Below are 13,530 nucleotides of genomic sequence, written 5' to 3' on the forward strand. Positions count from 1 at the left end.
GCGCGACGTTCAATCGCTCGTATCCGTCTTCGGAAAGCCTACCGCGCCACATCACTCTTAAGGGTGCATGAGAAGGGCGTTCATCCCCATCTCCTTCGTCTCCCTCTTCATCCGCCCCCTCATCCTACCGACATGGTTCTCCTAAAACCACACCACCCACGTATTCTCAATAGCACATCGTTCCCTGTCTGTGCCCAATAATCCCGGCCTTTAGATTATTTGTGGCTCTCCGCCCACCCCCATCGCCCTCTCATTTCATTCCACTCGCGCGATGAAGTGGGGGAGGGTGAGATGGGACGCAAAAATACTTCCGTCAACCTCCTGCATCAGGATAATACCCTCGTAGCTTCGCGCACGTAGGCGCAGACCTCCGTAGGGGCCTCCAGGCAGTGACAAATTAGGCGGAGGAGACTGGAAGGGACAACAGGATGGCTGAAGCCTCCCACGAATGGCCTTGAAATTCGTATCTTGTTCGAGTTTGCTTTTGCTTGGTGATTTCTTTTGAAGTCTTGGTCATTTATTATATTCATATCTCGCCCCTCGCACGTCTAAACGCATTGTGTGTTTGCAATACAAATAATAGCCTGAAAGTACAATACTTGATTAATTAATGTGAAATCCTGCTTTGTGGACACCCTAGGGGATAGTTTCATCTTGCCATGAGATTTTGTTCTAAGATGAATATTCGCATTGTGAAGACTGATAATTTTATTGATAGAAACTCGTATACTAGGTAAATGCCAAAGTAACAAACCCGAGGGTTAGTTTGAGAGTTTAGGGTAGAGCTTACATCGTAAGAAGGCTTTATACTGCCTGTGATATCCTCGCATTTGGTAGTTCTTTTCCCTTTCCGGTTAGTGGTTTCCCAGGAAGGTCATGTACTCGAAAAATCACATGGATCGGGTGAAGGCTGAGGGTTAGCCCAGAGACGTCACCCGTATTCAAACTTGGGCCCATCGGCTAGTATTTAAGCGCTTTAACAACTTGATTATTACCCCCCCTTTATATTAGATACATTCTCAAATTAGTGTCAGGCGATAAACGGATAAATACGTTCCTTAACGGCTAAATCGATTCTCCCAAAGTTTTATAAAACAAAATATTTTACTGGTCATATCACAAATCTTACGCATTTGAGGATGTTTCGATCGGTTCTTTGATAAAATTCTGGAATTTCGGTAGTCTATTCTCTGAAGGAAATTGAGAAAGGACGCAGAAAAGATACCACTACACTTCGGTGTCTTGCCTGACGAGGCACCGTTAAACACAACCGTTTTTCAATTCCAAATACTTTATTACTCCCTTCTTTCGGTCCAACATTCTTATCAATTTTCTCCCTCTGCATCGCTTGCCTAGCGTTGTCCCATCTATCATAATCTCAAGTGCGAGTATTCCATCACCGATCAAAATGCTCTGCATCCACCTGCCCTCCTTGGCTTTCTTCCAACAACCGACTACCCTCCCCAGGCATGCCAAGTAGCCCTAATTTATTTCCACCTCCTTTCATTTTACATTTTTCGTCCTTTACGCCAATACCTCAAAAGCCTTCAATTTACACCTAAAATGTTTCTTCAACAACCAGATTCAAAAAGTGAAGAGTCAGGCGTGATGTTGTGGAATCGAGACATAATAAAAACTTCGTTGCAATTTTCCACAGTTAAAACTTTATTTCCGACCATGGTTTCGATACACTGTATCATCATCAGGTCAAACCAGTACAAAATCAGGACCTGATGATGATACAGTGTATCGAAACCATGGTCGGAAATAAAGTTTTAACTTTATTTCCGAAAGTTTAAAATTTTCCACAGTTAAAACTTTATTTCCGACCATGGTTTCGATACACTGTATCATCATCAGGTCAAACCAGTACAAAATCAGGACCTGATGATGATACAGTGTATCGAAACCATGGTCGGAAATAAAGTTTTAACTGTGGAAAACTGCAACGAAGTTTTCATTAACCAGATTCAATGCCGAAAAAACCACGCTTCACATCGAAGTTTCCACTATTCTTTCTTAACTCCTTACGTTGGTCCCTGTCATTAATTTCCTCCTCTTTTGAGAAGCCTTTTTCACCTAACGCGATTATTCTTCGTATGTCTCTACTGTTTTGACCATCTTAGTTTAAAACACTTCCAATATCCGTAAACTGTTCCGCCTGCTCCGGTTAATGCCCTCCTGTTTTAACTTATAAGTTAGTCTTCCTCTTTTTCGAAAACCTTAAAACCTTAGTTTTGCTTACATTGGTTCTCATTCCATATCCATAACACTGATTTTCTAACGCCCTTGTCGATGATTGTAATCCCTTGATTGACTTGGCTAACTAAATTTTTATCATTAGCAAAACTGATTTTATGAATTCCCATCTTCTTGCATTCCTATCTCCAGTTCTTCGCACGCCTCTTTTATCTTTCTCTCGTTAGGCCTCATGTAGGATATGCTGCTAGTATATGGGTTCCTCACGAAGTTATACTGATTGCCGCATTAGTTCGGGTGCAGCGTCGAGAGGCTGGATTTGCAAAACGTTGCCATGATAAACGGAGTAGTAGATCAACAGTATTAGAGGAGCTAGGCTAGGAATCACTCATGGATCGTAGATTAAATTAGAGATAAAATCTCTTTCATAAATTGGAAAGCGATGATGTCGAAAATATGTTATTACCCCCATCGCACTACGGTATACGAGATCATTTGAATAAAATTAGAGGGATTAAGTGTATAACAAATAGATTCAAAAAATCATTTTTCCACCAATAATAAGGGATCAGAATAAAGTTGTCCGGCCGCGGTAAGGATAAAAATATTCGGGTCAAAATTTGTCTGGTGTGCACTCACCCCCTGCCACACACCCTAGCGTTGGCTTGCACGGTACCAAAAATACTAAAAACAAACTAAATTTCCATTTCCGCATAAAAGCTCGGGTAGTAACGGAGGCTCCGGTCTTACACCTCTTCTTAACACTGCTCATCCCAACTCTTCATATCCCACTCGAATCTGAGTAGCCTGAGACATCAATGGTTGCGGATAGGTCTCCAATCACGTCAATATATTCCCTTTTCCTGCAGTACATTCATTAATTCCACCGAATTCACTCTATCAAACGCTATCTCTAAATCTAGATTCAGGCGAATACATCCTTATTTTATTCTATGCTACTCTCTATTAGTTACCTCATTACTATTATGGCATTACGCGTAACTCTCCTGTTGCTCAACTCGAACTGATTATCCATTAATTATCATTTGCCGTCCTCTTTATTATTTTACTAAAATGTTTGCGATATGAAAACGTTTGGCGAACGATATTTAATTAAACGAATCACTTTCAAGTCGACCCCCAAGTGAGTTTAATGGAAACACCTCTTCAAGAAATTTTTTCAAATACTTCTCCCAAGTAATTTCTAAAATTATGTAGTAATTGGCATTCCTGTTACTATGTCATTGATTTTGGGAGACTCTGAAATAGACTCAAATTTTTAATCAATATCTCAATAAATGTTGTAAACAAACCATGTTGAAACAAGGAGAATACCGCTAGAAGACAATGTGACAGGAAGCCTATCATTCAAAATCATGTTAATGGGAGTGTCAATCTACCGTTTACAAATTCCAAAGAAACTGCGGGAGATGCCGCAACAGTAACTTTTAACGGAGTCATCCGCTAATGTGCATTTTAATGCAACAATTTCAGAGCGTAAAAATCATTCGCCTTGACTGGGACACGAACCCAGATCCCTCAATATCCGGTCGAGTGCTTTAGCCACTTAAGCTACCGAGGCGTCCTCTTAAACTCTGAAATTTTGGGGCTTTTAAAGGAACTAGATGTTATGACGAAATACCGTACATACAATGTCACATGCATTCGTAGTCGTGCGCGAGGCGCCACTGTCCACGAGGCTAAAAGCCAACTTTAAACACGTATGGTGTTTTCCCTTTGACAAATTCCAAAGAAACTGCGGGAGATGCCGCAACAGTAACTTTTAACGGAGTCATCCGCTAATGTGCATTTTAATGCAACAATTTCAGAGCGTAAAAATCATTCGCCTTGACTGGGACCCTGATTTCAGAGTTTAAGAGGACGCCTCGGTAGCTTAAGTGGCTAAAGCACTCGACCGGATATTGAGGGATCTGGGTTCGCGTCCCAGTCAAGGCGAATGATTTTTACGCTCTGAAATTGTTGCATTAAAATACCGTTTACAGTTTTGGATGTGTTATTTTGCAACTTTATGTATCACATTACTCTCCAAAATAAAAATAATTTTCAATATTATCTGACTAAGGTTAATTGTAAGGGCTTCATTCACCTATATCGTAAGTCTTCTGTATTGAAACATTTTGTATATTTTCCGGTCAAGCTATGTGGCTTACGGTTTCATTATTACGAAGCTTTTTCACTGACTTTAATTCGATTGAATGCTCCTAGTTTTCAAGTGCTGGTCGATTTAATGTTCGATCATCCATTTCTTCTATTTCTTCTTTACAATGTTAATATATTATCAAATCCGTAATTTATATTAACGAATCGCATCGCACGAAAAACAGGGTAGATCCAACTTGTTTTTGGACACAATATTATTATTACCCACGCGTTAGTAATTTATCAAAATATAATATATTTAATGGCTTAAATCTTGAATTTTTTCGTAAATATGTAATTTATGCTGAGATTAAAAAAGGATAAAGAAAAATACTTGCAAACCCAGAAGTTGTTAGTCCTGAGTTTCAGGAAAAACACATTTCATCCTAAGTTAAATGTTGGTTAAAATCATACAAATTGCAAAAGTTAGGAAGTTGTGTACTTCCCCTATAGCCGGGATAGGAAAGTTTTTTTTGGCGTGATGGAATTCAGCTGTAAGTTCTAGAGAGTTGGTGGGTTCATATCCCGTATTTAGTTCACCATTGTAAAAAATCATATATTTGTACTACATCCATTGAGTGGAAATTATGGACAGGGCTGAAATACTATGTGAGTTTTGATCATTAGCTAGGTTGCTACCCATTCCTTAATGTTTCCAATGTTTACGAGTTGAACACGTTTGACGTATTTCCTCAGTTTGTCTATGTATGCAAAACAGTATCTTTTAGAAGTTGCTAGGAGGAAATTAACACAAGCTACCGGCTAGGATGTAACGCTTCCGTAACCAGCAATCGGCTCGTCGTTAATATTTATTTTCATATCCACATATATATGTCCATGTGATAGAAACCTCATCGTCACACTTTGTCATTATCAACTCAAAATGTAAATTTCTCTTTCGAATTTCGTATCAGGGAACCTTCCGCCGATATTAGCCCGGAGATCTTCAAAATCTACCAAATGGGTTTCTAGGCCTCGTAAACATTACGCCACGCACGGACAGTCCGAGGTGGGGGAGCGGAAAACACAGGCCTTTGTCCTCGCTCGTTAAAAAGGGCTCGGTTGGCGGGAGAGACCTCTCCATAGCAACGGAGAACTCTCTCCCGCCGTGCGACAAGGTGGCGTCGTGACTCTTTCTCCTCCTCCTCTGTCTCTCCATCCCACACAGCCATCGTCACGTCCAGATGATGTGTCCCACAGGTTGGAGTCATTCATTCAAATTGAGAGCGTTTCCGTGGGGAGTCGTTCATTCTGGAGCAGACCCTTTCGCCCGACGTGCAAAAACATCATCCATTGTCGCGGCGGGTGATGGAATATCATCTTGGCGCACGCGATGACAGAGGCGACACTCCTTTTATGCGCGTTAATGATCGAAACATGTAACAGTCCTTAAATTCTACAACGAGGAGGGATGCCGAACGGGCTATCAACCCTCTAAAAGAGAGCAAATCACCCCCGTGAAGCTTTTAGTGACCTTAAAGTACGACCACTGCAATGGATTGATAGATACCAGAAGGAAATAACTTTCCAATTCATTCCTTAATGGGACACTCGAAACTTTTTTCGATGAAGTAAGTTTGTCGAGGTGAAATTCTTACGTCTGTCTTATTTTTAATGAAAGAGTAAATCCATCTCCCTCTTTCGAGACGTTCTAAGTACACGGAGGCGCAAAGGGCCTGCGCGACGTCGTTTTGTTGATCTAAGTCGGCCTGTGGGGAAATTAAACTCAATCCGAAGTCTCCCATGGGAACAGAAGTGTGTGCTTTTGATTGCGTGGAGATTCCGCCTAACATTGATACTCTTCCCAAGACGTTTTCCGAAGGAGCTGACATTCGCGAATTTCGGTTAGACCAAAGTTTGCGTAGTGTGCAAGTTAAACGCGGCTGAGTGACGCTGGTGGGTTTTATTGTCGGCACAGTCTCTCGTAAATAATACATTTGGAAGCCGTTATAACGTGAATTCCATGAATTATCGAACAGTGTTAAAGTCTGTCTCGAAATATTTTATGTATTGAGTTTATTTTGACAGCTCGTTAATTTTTGCATTGGAATATATTCTCAATATTGCTCTTCGGAACGTTTTGCAGGAGCTTGTTTTTCGAGGCAGGAACATTTCCGCGTCATTTAATCAATCTTGAAGATCTCACATGAAACATTCAACTTTGGATTAAGGAAATGAAAGAGGTTATTCTACCAATTATTTTGTTGCCCCAGTTTTTCTTCGCCGGTAATTTTTTTCGTGCCTCCTTCGTCATTACGCCATGAAAAAATACCCTATCGCATGCCGGTAACATTTTAAAATGCATCCAGGATCGAGAACTCTTTCGTAAAATTTTAACTTCGTCTGAATACTTCTAACCCGGTAGGTGGAAAACTGACTTGGCATTCTCGCGTTATTCAGTTCATATTTCCTAGAAAGTCGTGTTTTTAAAATATTGAATATTCTCATTTCATACATGCAATAATTTAGTCATACCTTACGTTTACAAAGAATCACAGATTAAAATTAAAATGGTTCAGGCTGTCAACAGGAAGAGAAACTAATACTGCGATGAATTTGAAGAAAATAAGCTTTGAACAGTGTAGTCTGATGTTGTTGCGCATTTGTAAGGACGTTTTTCAGTCACATTTGGGACGTGCATTAAACTTTAAACAGTGATAAATGTACCGCTTCATATATCTTACCGTTCAATTTAAGCCTGAATTTTTTCCAAGTTTTCGGTTCAATGTCAGCATAAATTTGGGTGATGAAGGAGACGGCATAAAATGACATAGTTTGTGAAATCACTAAGCGAAAGGATCAAGAGAAATCGGTTACACTGTCGTGATAAAATGTGCCTTGGTGAAGCTAGAATGAAACATCATTAAAGATCATACAACTTAATTTCCGGAATGTATAATTAAAAAACATAGCACAACCAAAGTATAATTGAAAGATTATCATTTAAAGATTTAACTAATCTTAATTAATTTTCTTTGGTATGTTTGGTAATGAATTCAACATTCCGATATTCCTCTTTGGTAATATCAATTGTATTCGTAGCAGAAAGTGTGGGAAACTTAAATAAAGGAGAGCGTGCTTAGGTTTCAAAGTGAACTCCTAGATATCAGTTGAGGTTTGGTATTAGGATGGATTTCCTGTCGCAGTGTTTTGAATATTTAAATCCCGCGCTTGAACAAAATGTTTTTCCTGTCACAAACATATTGCCAACGCTTTTGGAACATTTAGTGAAAAGAAAAATACCTGGGAAAACAGTCAAGTTTTTGATGCAGACGAACCTCTCCCAGAAATGACAACGATTCCCGACAGTATGTTGAAATAAAAAAATCAGTGTTCTTTTAAGTGTCTCAGCTCCTTAATTTCCCCATTCTGCGTTTGTAAAGAGCCAATCTAATTCTACGAGTGTCCCTATACTCCGCGCTTTTTAGCGTACCTGCTTCCCCTTGTGTAATTATGACTTTTGTCTCTCGATACGGTATCTTCGACATCAATGTATTTAGATAGAGGACAAAATTTTCTGAAAACATAACCTAAGTGACGGGTTTCCTCATAAATACGTAGACCATGCCATTCAGCCGTTATGTTTCGTTCGTAATAGCTTCGCCGACGCTCAGCAAACAATTACGTAATCGGAAAACATGCATTTCTGAGTGAAAATTATCTATCCATTCAATTTAAGCTATAGATAGATAGCATTGTGCAAATAAAGCTAATCACTACCAATTCATTTTTTCCGTCACCAATGAATACGCAACACGAATGTGGAATTATTTATCAATTGAATTCCCATTTCTATTTGCTAACACATCGAAACTTTTATTTAAAATTTTCAGTCCACACGATATTATTTTGAACAGATTGTTTTGATTTCGCTGATTATATGTGCGTACTTTTTCAACGAACTATTTGAGCATTCAATGGAGGAGCAACGTACGTATTTTGAACCAGCGCCTGGGGAAACAATGCAAAAAAAAACTCAAGAGCATTTCTTTTTATTCCAAATGAACGAGAAATTCATTTTTTTACCTTAATTTTATGAAATGCTAATTGATACTCTGCAGGAATACCCTTCTCATTCAAAGGAGCTTGCGGACGTGAAAATCACATTCCAATTGAAGCATCACCACTAGTTACACGGTCGTGGGCTAAACCAGGAGAGGGCAAGAGTTTCCTGCCATATGACCACTTATTCCCTACGTATGGAAACATTAACTAATTTTTAAAAAGGGTATCCTTGTAGGTGATTTCATTCACAAAAGTCAACCCCAATGTTGGTTTTGATACACTAAGCTTTAGCCCAACTCGAAATAAGTCTACTGAGCATGGGTTTTTTCTGAATTTATTTTTATTTTCTTAAATAATTTACTCTCCTTCAGTGGATTGATTGGTTTAACATTGTATTTTTAAATATTACTGCTGGTCAATAATTCTCAAGCAAATGATATTTTAGTGTGTACATCTCGGCACGATCAAGATGAAAATGCTTTTGTTTTTCGTTCTTTTTCCAATTGAAGATCTTTCGATTAATTCACTTCAGTCCAAATAAAAGTATACCTTGTTTAATAAAGGTTTACCGTGGCAGGCGTGTGATATATCCTCAATCAGTGCAAGGAGAGGGCTATTTCTTTAACGTCATCATACTACAGTTTTCATGGTCCCTATTCCCAACTAAGGGTCATTAGTGTCATCTAAAACATATTTTACTTCCATTAATCAAAATCTGGCTGTTCTGCTATGCTCAGCCGAGTTGAGCTGAATCATGAGCTGAATAACATACAATTTTCAGCTAATTTGTGAAGTGATTGCGGTTAATTATTAAAAGGGCGTGTCATGTATAGAACTTTTTCATAATTAACTTTTTAGGAAGAGAGAATTTACGAACGAGCAATTAGTGTGAGAGAGGTTCTTATGAATATAATCGTCTAATATACACTAATGTTTACTTAAATGGATCCCATCATGTTTTTATGTGTGTTCGTAGGCAAAGGTAACTGGAGAATTCCTTAATTAAAAGTTAATGTATTATAATAATTTCATTGGACTACCTGAAATTCAAGTTGTCATCTTAAATAACTTGTCAGGTGCTATCATTTTCATTTTTAGAAATTATTTTTTTAGGAAACATAAAACATTTAACGGTTACTTATTTATGTTTTAAATGATCGGACGTGGTAGGTAATTGCCTCAAATTCACATTAATTCTTCTTATTAGGCAGGTGATCTCAATTTCGTTTAGGATTTGAAACATTTGCGCATAATTCAACTCCATGGCTAAAACTCCTAACTCTATTTTTAGGAAAAATCACCAAAGGTAAAAAAAAAAGCTACCAAGGCGACTTGGGTGACCTTACGTGCTAAGAGAAATTGTTTTCGCTTTTATTTTTAAAGAAAGTCAACTTTCAACCGTTTTTGGAGTATTTAAAATCTAAAAAATCAAGTGAAAGAAATTAAAAAGAGTCGGATCTTAACTTTCAAATATTCCCCCTCATACAGATGCCAACTCATCCGATCTTGAGTGCAGTGATCCGGTCGATGCCTGAAGAGGGAAACTTCAAGTTTGACTCTTGAATGGCTCGCCCTTAAGTGGGAAAGAAGTTTCTTGTTATTTGTGCTAATTATATGAACGACGTGAAAACACGCTTGGTTGTCAGCAACCCCTCCAAGAGATGCGGAATATAGAGGGGAAATTTTGAGATTCCAGGGAATAAGTGGAGAAGATCTGAGGGACTAAATTTTACGTTATACGTAAACGAGAATCATCACCTACAGTCTTTTTTTAAATGAGAGATTGAAATAAAGATAGCCTGTAGGCATTGTAAATGAGGACATTTAAAGAGGCCAATCGTAAATGCAGGAATATATTTTTAAAGAAGTAGGGTATTATATAAAGGAAAGCAAAAGTTATATTACTGTGGATAAAAGAGTGTAAAGTGATCTAGTTGCAGATCGATGTTTTTATTCGGGTCAATATTTCATTTTCTTGTGTAAAATGGCAGAGCTGAAAAATAAATGGGTGTTGGGCATGGGTGTGGAAAAGGATAAATTTGTCGGGGGCAAGCGCAAAGAACACAAAAATATGATAATGGAAATTATTTTAAAATTCAAAAGGATTTTTAATGCCCTAATAGAAGCTAGAAGGAGGGGAAGAAGATGTGGGATTCCCGTATTTTAGATGGCTTAAAAGAGGGTAGAAATCAGGAGAGAAAGTTTTTTGAGTGATATTTTTTAATATATCAAAGTTTTGAACTGCTGAAGCTGTTTGTAAAAACATGAAAAAGTTTTATGTGTTTCAAGATTCTTTCAAAATCCACCATCGTATGATAGAGTATCTAAAATAATAATAATCGAATCATTTCGTTCTTTTAGTGTATATAATAAAATGAATATCGGTGACTTCAATCGATTCAACTGCAAATTTTCTTCAAGTCATTTAGTCAATGATTATCCTACCAATATTACACTATAAATAATGGAAATATTCTTACTTTATCACTTTAAAATGTCAGTTTTCATTACAAACTTTACTTAAATTTAACAACGAAATTTCAAAATTCAATCTTGAAGTTTGAGTCATCACTCTTTTTATGGCATTTGCAGTATTCGTCAAACAAATTTTCAATATTCTGTTCCACATTTTAGATGTGATATCAATATGAATTACATACGATATACTGGTTAGAATGGGTTGTTAATTTATAAAGTTACCTTTCCCTATCACCTTTATATATCTAAACATTTTTCACTGGCGTCCTTTTTTGCATGACAAATTGTCGTCTAAAATTTTTGATATTGTATATGAAGCACATTTAGTTAACTTAAATACTTATCACAGACCACAAACATTTCAATACCTCGTCTTGTGATATCTGAGTGGTGAGTGCATCCTGAAGTTTGACGGGAATATATATGGAAGTCGTATGTATAACTTCCTCAAGGGTCGTTGAAGATATAAAGGGAACAAATCCTAACGCTTAAGGGAAAAAAATCTGTTCCTAAGGTTTAATGGGGGTACCTCAATTCCTTGATTTTACAGCTGCTGATAATGTGGCAAAATGGTTTTCCCGGAAAATGTTACGAGTGAATGTTTCTGCTATTAAAAAGTTCCCGGCTAAATTTGACTGCATTCGCGCTCTCTCGGTTGAGTTACCTACTGTTCTGCTCTCTTGACTGAATTCGATATTCTCTCGGCCTCGATTCTTTTTGTATCCGCTCTACTATAAACGCTTGAGATTAATTGAAATGGAACCCGAACAGAGAACTCACAAAAGGGCCAATGAAAATTTGATGGGCAAAAATTTGGAGTCAACAAAAGTATCAAAACTAGGGAGGTGAAACAAAGAAATTAGTAATTCGTGGAAATGCGCCGAAAATCAATTTTAGCACAAATTGATTAAGAGGCGGTGGTAATAATGTGGACCTTTCACAAAAGCTCAATCGCCTTTATCAAATTTTCTAATAACTTTCCACCTTTAGAGAGACTTCAGATGAGCGAAGGAGTTGGACCAAAATGAAGATAGAGACGCCCTTGAAAATTTAGTTTGTGGGTTTTTAGTATTACCGACCAGAAAAAGTCCATGCATTGCATGGACGAAATCATCGGACGAAATAAAAGGAGTGAAACGAAATAGTTCACATTAACTTTGGGTTTACTTTTAAAAGTATCAGCCGACCTACGAAAGCATTCCAAGGTTCTATCTTTCAAAGGTTTCCAAATTTTGGCGAATAGATTTCAGGCATTTGTGAATTTGATTTTTTTCTACATTCTTGAATGCTGAAGTTAAATTGGAGACGTTCTGCGAAATTAGGATTCAAGGGTTTGAGGGCAAAGGAGATTTGCTATTTTACGTTAATTATGCCCCACATACATTATGCTGCGGTCTTTGGGATCCTATGTTGCTGGGTTTGCAGAAATATGTCATGAACAAGTTAGCAGTGTCCCGACACTATTTCAAGAATTAGAATGTGCTGAGTACAATTTACTGTGTAAATTTGAGACAGGTTACCTATGTGAGGATGTTAAAGATATATTACAGGCCGCGACTTACTGTGGTAGATCATTTGACGTGGGTAAAATCAAGGAGATAGAATGTAGACCGGATAGTTATTTAATTTCGTTTTTTCCTCGTACCATTAGAGATCAAAATAGATATGACAGCAATCGCAACGTAAAGGTTGTTTGGTTTCAGAGAAAGAGAAATTTCTAGTTAAACGTTAACATACGATGACAAAACTAGAGCAGGTGGGCATGTTTACGTATCTTCGTAGTGTCTTGGTCTTAGATAGTCACATTCGTAAGAAAATAAGAATATTAATTCCAATAGGAGAAGAAGTGTTCTCAAGAAGGGGAGAATTGATGGCAGGAAGGTTAAAGGAAGAGATTAAGAAAGAATGAGTGACAAAATTGGCATGAGGTGTAGTCTTTTTGCGTCCCGGGAGGTTAGTTCTTGGTTTAAGATGGTGGGCGTAGATCGGAGGCTTTTAAGATGCGAGTGCGGAAAAGAATGGAAAAAGTAAAGTGGGCGGATAGAAAATCAAACTAACTATTACTATGCATGGTGGGGTAGGATAGAGCATTCTTTGGTAAAATCCAAAGAAGGGAGGAGTGATGGGCGCAGAAAATGTTGGTTAACGATGGAATCTGAAGACTATGATAGTGGGAGGACGCTAGGCGAACCAGGTAGGGGTAAAAAAGGATAGCGGTGTTGGCCGGAGTTTAGGAGTTTAAGGGACGTAGAATGTGCGCGGAATTGAAGAACATTTTAATTCAGTGTGTGGTGGCAGATTTGGTCTTTTGTGAAGCTTAGATACGTAAGAGTGTACCATCTGTGTCCATCCCAAAGCTATCTCAAACGGTAGATTGCCAATTTATGATGATCATAATCATGATATAGTGATCGGAAATTTTTAGCAACCATTATGCTTAAATATAAAAATAAGCACAATTTTGTTTTAATTGATCAATTAGGTACTAGATAAGATTGAAAGGCCAATGGAGATAATTTTATGCAGTTGCTGAGGATGATGAGATTATGAGGAGGAGACTGGCATCTTTCCTTTTATTTATTTTCCCAATGGTTTATTTCGATATTAAATGACCGTGAAAAATAATAATGTATGCGGCTCAGGATTTGTTATTGGAATTCGTATTAAATATACGACAATGTGCTCCAC

The sequence above is a fragment of the Hetaerina americana genome, unplaced genomic scaffold (assembly GCF_022747635.1).
Source record: "Hetaerina americana unplaced genomic scaffold, ioHetAmer1.1.p SCAF_91, whole genome shotgun sequence".
Lineage (NCBI taxonomy): Eukaryota > Metazoa > Arthropoda > Insecta > Odonata > Calopterygidae > Hetaerina > Hetaerina americana.